The sequence below is a fragment of the Colletes latitarsis genome, unplaced genomic scaffold, assembly GCF_051014445.1.
Source record: "Colletes latitarsis isolate SP2378_abdomen unplaced genomic scaffold, iyColLati1 scaffold0006, whole genome shotgun sequence".
NCBI lineage: Eukaryota > Metazoa > Arthropoda > Insecta > Hymenoptera > Colletidae > Colletes > Colletes latitarsis.
Window position 1 is genome coordinate 12,568,545 of NW_027488366.1, and position 10,210 is coordinate 12,578,754.

Here is a 10,210-nt window from a genome sequence, read left to right on the forward strand (position 1 = left end):
ACGCATGTTAGGTCTAGGTAAGGCCTGGGATTTTCACTCATCACTCTCATTCTTTCGCATTCTTCACATACCTGTTGAACGGATCCTGGGTTTTTTCTGCTTTGGATCTCGTAGTAAAGTGGTACCACACTGAAACATTCAAATAAACCTGGTCTTGATAAATATTTTAGAGGATAACGCATGTTAGGTTTGGGTTAGGTCTAGGATTTGCCCACATCAGGCTCATACTTTCGCATATTTCTCATACTTGATGGCTAGATCCTGGGCTTTTTCTGGATTGCATCACGTAGTAATGAAGTACAACACTGAAACAGTCAATTAAACCTGGTTTCCATCAATATCTTAGAGGACAACGCAAGTTAGGTCTGGGATAGGTCTAGGATTTGCCCTCATCAGGCTCATACTTTCGCATATTTCTTATACTTCATGGATAGATCCTGGGCTATTTTCTGGTTTGGATCACATAGTAATGTGGTACCACACTGAAACAGTCGATTAAACCAGGTTTCGATCAATATTTTTGAGGATATCGCATGTTAGGTCTAGGTTAGGCCTGGGATTTTCACTCATCAGACTCATTCTTTCGCATACTTCACATACCTGTTGAACGGATCCTGGGTTTTTTCTGGTTTGGATCACGTAGTAATGTGGGACCACACTGAAACAATCAATTAAACCTGGTCTTGATAAATATTTTAGAGGATAACGCATGTTAGGTCTGGGTTAGGCCTGGGATTTGCCCTCATCAGGGTCATACTTTCGCAGTTCTAACATACACGTTGACCTGATCGGGGGTTTTTTCTGCTTTGGATCACGTAGTAAAGTGGTACCACACTGAAACAGTCCACTAAACCTGGTTTGGATCAATATTTTAGAGGATAATGCATGTTAGGTCCAGGTTAGCCCTGAGATTTTCACTCATCAGACTCATACTTTCGCATTCTTCAGATACCTGTTGATCGGATCCTGGGTTTTTTCTGGTATGGTTCACGTAGTTATGTGGTACCACACTGAAACAATCAATTAAACCAGGTCTTGATAAATATTTTAGATGATAACGCATGTTAGGTCTGGGTTAGGTCTAGGATTTGCCCTCATCAGGCTCATACTTTCGCATATTTCTCATACTTGCTGAACAGATCCTGGGTTTTTTCTGGTTTGGATCGCGCAGTAATGTGGTACCACACTGAAACAGCCCACTAAACCTGGTTTGGATCAATATTTTAGAGGATAACGGAAGTTATGTCTAGGTTAGGCCTGGGATTTGCCCTCATCAGACTCATGCTTTCGTATTTTTCACATACCTGTTGAACAGATCCTGGGTTTTTTCTGGTATGGATCACGTAGTAATGTGGGACCACACTGAAACATTCAGTTAAACCTGGTCTTGATAAATATTTTAGAGGATAACGCATGTTAGGTCTGGGTTAGGTCTAGGATTCGCTCTCGTCAGGCTCATACTTTCGCATATTTCTCATACCTCATGGCTAGATCCTGGGCTATTTCTGGATTGGATCACGTAGTAATGTGGTACCACACCGAATCAGTCAATTAAACCTGGTTTCGATCAATATTTTAGAGGATAACGCAAGTTAGGTCTGGTTTAGGTCTGGGATTTGCCCTCATCAGGCTCATACTTTCGCGATTTTCACATACTTGTTGAACACATCCTGGGTTTTTTTCTGGCTTGGATCACGTAGTAGTGTGGTACCACACTGAAACTGTCCATTAAACCTGGTTTCGATCAATATTCTTGAGGATAACGCATGTTAGGTCTAGGTTAGGCCGAGGATTTTCACTCATCAGACTCATACTTTCGCATTCTTCACATATTTGTTGAACGGATCCTGGGCTATTTCTGGTTTGGATCACGTAGTAATGTGGTACCACACTGAAACAATCAATTAAACCAGGTCTTGATAAATATTTTAGATGATAACGCATGTTAGGTCTGGGTTAGGTCTAGGATTTGCCCTCATCAGGCTCATACTTTCGCATATTTCTCATACTTCATGGCTAGATCCTGGGCTATTTCTGGATTGGATCACGTAGTAATGTGGTACCACACTGAAACAGTCAATTAAACCTGGTTTCGATCAACATTTTAGAGGTCAATGCATGTTAGGTCTGGGATAGGTCTGGGATTTGCCCACATCAGGGTCATACTTTCGCATTTTTCACATACTTGTTGATCAGATCCTGGGTTTTTTCTGGTTTGGATCGGGCAGTAATGTGGTACCACACTGAAACAGCCCACTAAACCTGGTTTCGATCAATATTTTAGAGGATGACGAAAGTTATGTCTAGGTTACGCCTGGGATTTGCTCTCATCAGACTCGTGCTTTCGCATTTTTCACATACTTGTTGAACAGATCCTGGGTTTTTTCTGGTATGGATCACGTAGTAATGTGGTACCATACTGAAACATTCAGTTAAACCTGGTCTTGATAAATATTTTTGAGGATAACGCATGTTAGGTCTGGGTTAGGTCTAGGATTTGCCCTCGTCAGGCTCATACCTTCGCATATTTCTTATACTTCATGGATAGATCCTGGGCTATTTTCTGGTTTGGATCACATAGTAATGTGGTACCACACTGAAACAGTCGATTAAACCAGGTTTCGATCAATATTTTTGAGGATAACGCATGTTAGGTCTAGGTTAGGCCTGGGATTTTCACTCATCAGACTCATTCTTTCGCATTCTTCACATACTTGTTGAACGGATCCTGGGTTTTTTCTGGTTTGGATCTCGCAGTAATGTGGGACCACACTGAAACAATCAATTAAACCTGGTCTTGATAAATATTTTAGAGGATAACGCATGTTAGGTCTGGGTTAGGCCAGGGATTTGCCCTCATCGGGGTCATACTTTCGCAGTTCTAACATACATGTTGATCTGATCGAGGGTTTTTTCTGCTTTGGATCACGTAGTAAAGTGGTACCACACTGAAACAGTCCACTAAACCTGGTTTGGATCAATATTTTAGAGGATAATGCATGTTAGGTCTAGGTTAGCCCTGAGATTTTCACTCATCAGACTCATACTTTCGCATTCTTCAGATACCTGTTGAACGGATCCTGGGTTTTTTCTGGTATGGTTCACGTAGTAATGTTGTACCATACTGAAACATTCAGTTAAACCTGGTCTTGATAAATATTTTTGAGGATAACGCATGTTAGGTCTGGGTTAGGCCTGGGATTTACCCCAATCAGGGTCATACTTTCGCAGTTCTAACATACATATTGACCTGATCGAGGGTTTTTTCTGCTTTGGATCACGTAGTAAAGTGGTACTACACTGAAACAGTCCACTAAACCTGGTTTGGATCAATATTTTAGAGGATAATGCATGTTAGGTCTAGGTTAGCCCTGAGATTTTCACTCATCAGACTCATACTTTCGCATTCTTCAGATACCTGTTGAACGGATCCTGGGTTTTTTCTGGTATGGTTCACGTAGTAATGTGGTACCACACTGAAACATTCAATTAAACCTGGTCTTGATAAATATTTTAGAGGATAACGCATGTTAGGTTTGGGTTAGGTCTAGGATTTGCCCTCATCAGGCTCATACTTTCGCATATCTCTCATACTTGATGGCTAGATCCTGGGCTTTTTCTGGATTGCATCACGTAGCAATGAAGTACAACACTGAAACAGTCAATTAAACCAGGTTTCGATGAATATTTTAGAGAATAATTCATGTTAGGTCTAGGTTAGGTCTGGGATTTGCTCCCATCAGGCTCATTCTTTCCATTATTTGTCATACTTGATGGCTAGATCCTGGGCTTTTTCTGGATTGCATCACGTAGTAATGAAGTACAACACTGAAACAGTCAATTAAACCTAGTTTCCATCAATATCTTAGAGGACAACGCAAGTTAGGTCTGGGATAGGTCTGGGATTTGACCTCATCAGACTCATACTTTCGCATTTTTCACATACTTGTTGAACAGATCCTGGGTTCTTTCTGGTTTGGATCACGTAGTAGTGTGGTACCACACTGAAACAGTCCATTAAACCTGGTTTGGATCTATATTTTAGAGGATAACGCATGTTAGGTCTAGGTTAGGTCTCGGATTTGCCCTCATCAGACTCATACTTTCGCGTTTCTCACATACTTGTTGAACAGATCCTGGCTTTTTTCTGGATTGGGTCACGTAGTAGCGTGGTACCACACTGAAACAGTCGATTAAACCTGGTTTCGATCAATATTTTTGAGGATAACGCATGTTAGGTCTAGGTTAGGCCGGGGATTTTCACTCATCAGACTCATACTTTCGCATTCTTCACATACTTGTTGAGCGAATCCTGGGTTTTTACCGGTTTGGATCACGTAGTGCTGTGGTACCACACTGAAACATTCAATTAAACCTGGTCTTGATAAATATTTTAGAGGATAACGCATGTTAGGTCTAGGTTAGGCCTGGGATTTGCTCTCATCAGGGTCATACTTTCGCAGTTTTAACATACATGTTGACCTGATCGAGGTTTTTTTCTGCTTTGGATCACGTAGTAAAGTGGTACCACACTGAAACAGTCCATTAAACCTGGTTTGGATCAATATTTTTGAGGATAACGCATGTTAGGTCTAGGTTAGGCCGGGGAATTTCACTCATCAGGCTCATACTTTCGCATATTTCTCATACTTCATGGCTAGATCCTGGGCTGTTTCTGGATTGTATCACATAGTAATGTGGTACCTCGCTGAAACAGTCGATTAAACCTGGTTTCGATCAATGTTTTAGAGGATAACGCAAGTTAAGTCTGGGATAGGTCTGGGATTTGACCTCATCAGACTCATACTTTCGCGTCTTTCACATACTTGTTGAACAGATCCGGGGTTTTTTCTGGTTTGGATCACGTAGTAGTGTGGTACCACACTGAAACAGTCCATTAAACTTGGTTGCGATCAATATTTTAGAGGATAACGCATGTTAGGTCTGGGTTAGGTCTAGGATTTGCCCTCATCAGGCTCATACTTTCGCATATTTCTCATATTTCATGGCTGGATCCTGGGCTATTTCTGGATTGCATCACGTAGTAAAGAAGTACAACACTGAAACAGTCAAATCAACCTGGTTTCCATCAATATTTTAGAGGACAACGCATGTTAGGTCTAGGTTAGGCCTGGGATTTGCCCTCATCAGGGTCATACTTTCGCAGTTTTAACATACATGTTGACCTGATCGAGGGTTTTTTCTGCTTTGGATCACGTAGTAAAGTGGTACCACACTGAAACAGTCCATTAAACCTGGTTTCGATCAATATTTTAGAGGATAACGCAAGTTAAGTCTGGGATAGGTCTGGGATTTGGCCTCATCTGTCTCATACTTTCGCATTCTTCACATATTTGTTGAACGGATCTTGGGTTTTTTCTGGTGTGGATCACGTAGTAATGTGGTACCACACTGAAACAATCAATTAAACCTGATCTTGATAAATATTTTACAGGATAACGCATGTTAGGTCTGGGTTAGGTCTAGGATTTGCCCTCATCAGGCTCATACTTTCGCATATTTCTCATACTTGACGGCTAGATGCTGGGGTTTTTCTGGATTGCATCAGGTAGTAATGTAGTACAACACTGAAACAGTCAATTAAACCTGGTTTCGATCAATATTTTAGAGAATAATTCATGTTAGGTCTAGGTTAGGTCTGGGATTTGCTCTCATCCGGCTCATTCTTTCGCATATTTCACATACTTGACGGCTAGATCCTGGGCTTTCTCTGGATTGCATCACGTAGTAATGAAGTACAACACTGAAACAGTCAATTAAACCTGGTTTCCATCAATATTTTAGAGGACAGCGCATGTTAGGTCTAGGTTAGGCCTGGGATTTGCTCTCATCAGGGTCATACTCTCGCAGTTTTAACATACATGTTGACCTGATCGAGGTTTTTTTCTGCTCTGGATCACGTAGTAAAGTGGTACCACACTGAAACAGTCCATTAAACCTGGTTTGGATCAATATTTTTGAGGATAACGCATGTTAGGTCTAGGTTAGGCCGGGGAATTTCACTCATCAGGCTCATACTTTCGCATATTTCTCATACTTCATGGCTAGATCCTGGGCTGTTTCTGGATTGTATCACATAGTAATGTGGTACCACGCTGAAACAGTCGATTAAACCTGGTTTCGATCAATATTTTAGAGGATAACGCAAGTTAAGTCTGGGATAGGTCTGGGATTTGGCCTCATCAGACTCATACTTTCGCGTCTTTCACATACTTGTTGAACAGATCCGGGGTTTTTTCTGGTTTGGATCACGTAGTAGTGTGGTACCACACTGAAACAGTCCATTAAACTTGGTTGCGATCAATATTTTAAAGGATAACGCATGTTAGGTCTGGGTTAGGTCTAGGATTTGCCCTCATCAGGCTCATACTTTCGCATATTTCTCATACTTCATGGCTGGATCCTGGGCTATTTCTGGATTGCATCACGTAGTAAAGAAGTACAACACTGAAACAGTCAATTAAACCTGGTTTCCATCAATATTTTAGAGGACAACGCATGTTAGGTCTAGGTTAGGCCTGGGATTTGCCCTCATCAGGGTCATACTTTCGCAGTTTTAACATACATGTTGACCTGATCGAGGGTTTTTTCTGCTTTGGATCATGTAGTAAAGTGGTACCACACTGAAACAGTCCATTAAACCTGGTTTGGATCAATATTTTAGAGGATAACGCATGTTAGGTCTAGGTTAGCCCTGGGATTTTCACTCATCAGACTCATACTTTCGCATTCTTCACATACTTGTTGAACGGATCCTGGGTTTTTTCTGGTTTCGTTCACGTAGTAATGTGGTACCACACTGAAACATTCAAATAAACCTGATCTTGATAAATATTTGAGGGGATAACGCATGTTAGGTTTGGGTTAAGTCCTGGATTTGCCCTCATCAGGCTCATACTTTCGCATATTTCTCATACTTCATGGCCAGATCCTGGGCTGTTTCTGGATTGTATCACGTAGTAATTTGGTACGACGCTGAAACAGTCAATTAAACCTGGTTTCGATCAATATTTTGCAGGATAACGCAAGCTAGGTCTGGCATAGGTCTGGGATTCGCCCTCATCAGACTCATACTTTCGCGTTTTTCACATACTTGTTGAACTGATCCTGGGCTTTTTCTGGTTTGGATCACGTAGTAATGTGGTACCACACTGAAACAGTCAATTAAGCCTGGTTTCGATCAATATTTTAGAGAATAATTCATGTTAGGTTTAGGTTAGGTCTGGGATTTGCTCTCATCAGGCTCATACTTTCGCACACTTCACATACTCGTTTGACTGATCCTGGGTTATTTTCTGGTTTGGATCACGTAGTAATGTGGGACCACATTGAAACAGTCAATTAAACCTGGTTTCGATCAATATTTTAGAGAATAATTCATGTTAGGTCTAGGTTAGGTCTGGGATTTGCTCTCATCAGGCTCATTCTTTCGCATATTTCTCATACTTGATGGCTAGATGCTGGGCTTTTTCTGGATTGCATCACGTAGTAATGAAGTACAACACTGAAACAGTCAATTAAACCTGGTTTCCATCAATATCTTAGAGGACAACGCAAGTTAGGTCTCGGATAGGTCTGGGATTTGCCCTCATCAGGCTCATACTTTCCGCGTCTTTCACATACTTGTTGAACAGATCCTGGGTTTTTTCTGGTTTGGATCACGTAGTAGTGTGGGACCACACTGAAACAATCAATTAAACCTGGTCTTGATAAATATTTTAGAGGATAACGCATGTTAGGTCTGGGATAGGTCTGGGATTTGCCCTCATCAGACTCATACTTTCGCACACTACACATACTCGTTGAACAGATCCTGGGTTTTTCTGGTTTGGATCACGTAGTAATGTGGTACCACACTGACACAGTCGATTAAACCAGGTTTCGATCAATATTTTTGAGGATAACGCATGTTAGGTCTAGGTTAGGCCTGGGGTTTTCACTCATCAGGCTCATACTTTCGCATTCTTCACATACTTGTTGAACGGATCCTGGGTTTTTTCTGGTTTGGATCACGTAGTAATGTGGGACCACACTGAAACAGTCAATTGAACCTGGTTTCGATCAATATTTTAGAGAATAATTCATGTTAGGTCTAGGTTAGGTCTGGGATTTGCTCTCATCAGGCTCATTCATTCGCATATTTCTCATACTTGATATCTAGATCCTGGGCATTTTCTGGATTGCATCACGTAGTAATGAAGTACAACACTGAAACAGTCAATTAAACCTGGTTTCCATCAATATCTTAGAGGACAACGCAAGTTAGGTCTGGGATAGGTCGGGGATTTGCCCTCATCAGATTCATACTTTCGCACACTTCACATACTTTTGGAACAGATCCTGGGTTATTTTCTGGTTTGGATCACATAGTAATGTGGTACCACACTGAAACAGTCGATTAAACCAGGTTTCGATCAATATTTTTGAGGACAACGCATGTTAGGTCTTGGTTAGGCCTGGGATTTTCACTCATCAGACTCATACTTTCGCATTCTTCACATACTTGTTGAACGGATCATGGGTTTTTTCTGGTTTGGATCACGTAGTAATGTGGGACCACACTGAAACAATGAATTAAACCTGGTCTTGATAAATATTTTAGAGGATAACGCATGTTAGGTCTAGGTTAGGGCTGGGATTTTCACTCATCAGACTCATACTTTCGCATTCTTCACATACTTGTTGAACGGATCCTGGGTTTTTTCTGGTTTGGATCACGTTTTAATGTGGTACCACACTGAAACAGTCGATTAAACCTGGTTTCGATCAATATTTTAGAGGATAACGCAAGTTAAGTCTGGGATTGGTCTGGGATTTGACCTCATCAGACTCACACTTTCGCACACTTCACATACTCGTTGAACAGATCATGGGTTTTTTCTGGTTTGGATCACGTAGTAATGTGGGACCACACTGAAACAATGAATTAAACCTGGTCTTGATAAATATTTTAGAGGATAACGCATGTTAGGTCTAGGTTAGGTCTGGGATTTTCACTCATCAGACTCATACTTTCGCATTCTTCACATACTTGTTGAACGGATCCTGGGTTTTTTCTGGTTTGGATCACGTAGTAATGTGGTACCACACTGAAACAGTCGATTAAACCTGGTTTCGATCAATATTTTAGAGGATAACGCAAGTTAAGTCTGGGATTGGTCTGGGATTTGACCTCATCAGACTCACCCTTTCGCACACTTCACATACTCGTTGAACAGATCCTGGGTTATTTTCTGGTTTGGATCACATAGTAATGTGATACCACAGTGAATCGGTAGATTAAACCAGGTTTCGATCAATATTTTTGAGGATAACGCATGTTAGGTCTAGGTTAGGCCTGGGATTTTCACTCATCAGACTCATACTTTCGCATTCTTCACATTCTTGTTGTACGGATCCTGGGTTTCTTCTGGTTTGGATCACGTAGTAATGTGGAACCACACTGAAACAGTCAATTAAACCTGGTTTCGATCAATATTTTTGAGAATAATTCATGTTAGGTCTCGGTTAGGTCTGGGATTTGCTCTCATCAGGCTCATTCTTTCGCATATTTCTCATACTTGACGGCTAGATCCTGGGCTTTTTCTGGATTGCATCACGTAGTAATGAAGTACAACACAGAAACAGTCAATTAAACCTGGTTTCCATCAATATCTTAGAGGACAACGCAAGTTAGGTCTGGGATAGGTCTGGGATTTTCACTCATTAGGCTCATACTTTCGCATTCTTCACATACTTGTTGAACAGATCCTGGGTTTTCTCTGGTTTGGATCACGTAGTAGTGTGGTACCACACTGAAACAGTCCATTAAGCCTTGTTTGGATCAATATTTTAGAGGATAACGCATGTTAGGTCTAGGCTAGCCCTGGGATTTTCACTCATCAGACTCATACTTTCGCATTCTTCACATACTTGTTGAACGGATCCTGGGTTTTTTCTGGTTTCGTTCACGTAGTAATGTGGTACAACACTGAAACATTCAATTAAACCTGATCTTGATAAATATTTGAGGGGATAACGCATGTTAGGTTTGGGTTAAGTCCTGAATTTGCCCTCATCAGGCTCATACTTTCGCATATTTCTCATACTTCATGGCTAGATCCTGGGCTGTTTCTGGATTGTATCACGTAGTAATTTGGTACCACGCTGAAACAGTCAATTAAACCTGGTTTCGATCAATATTTTGCAG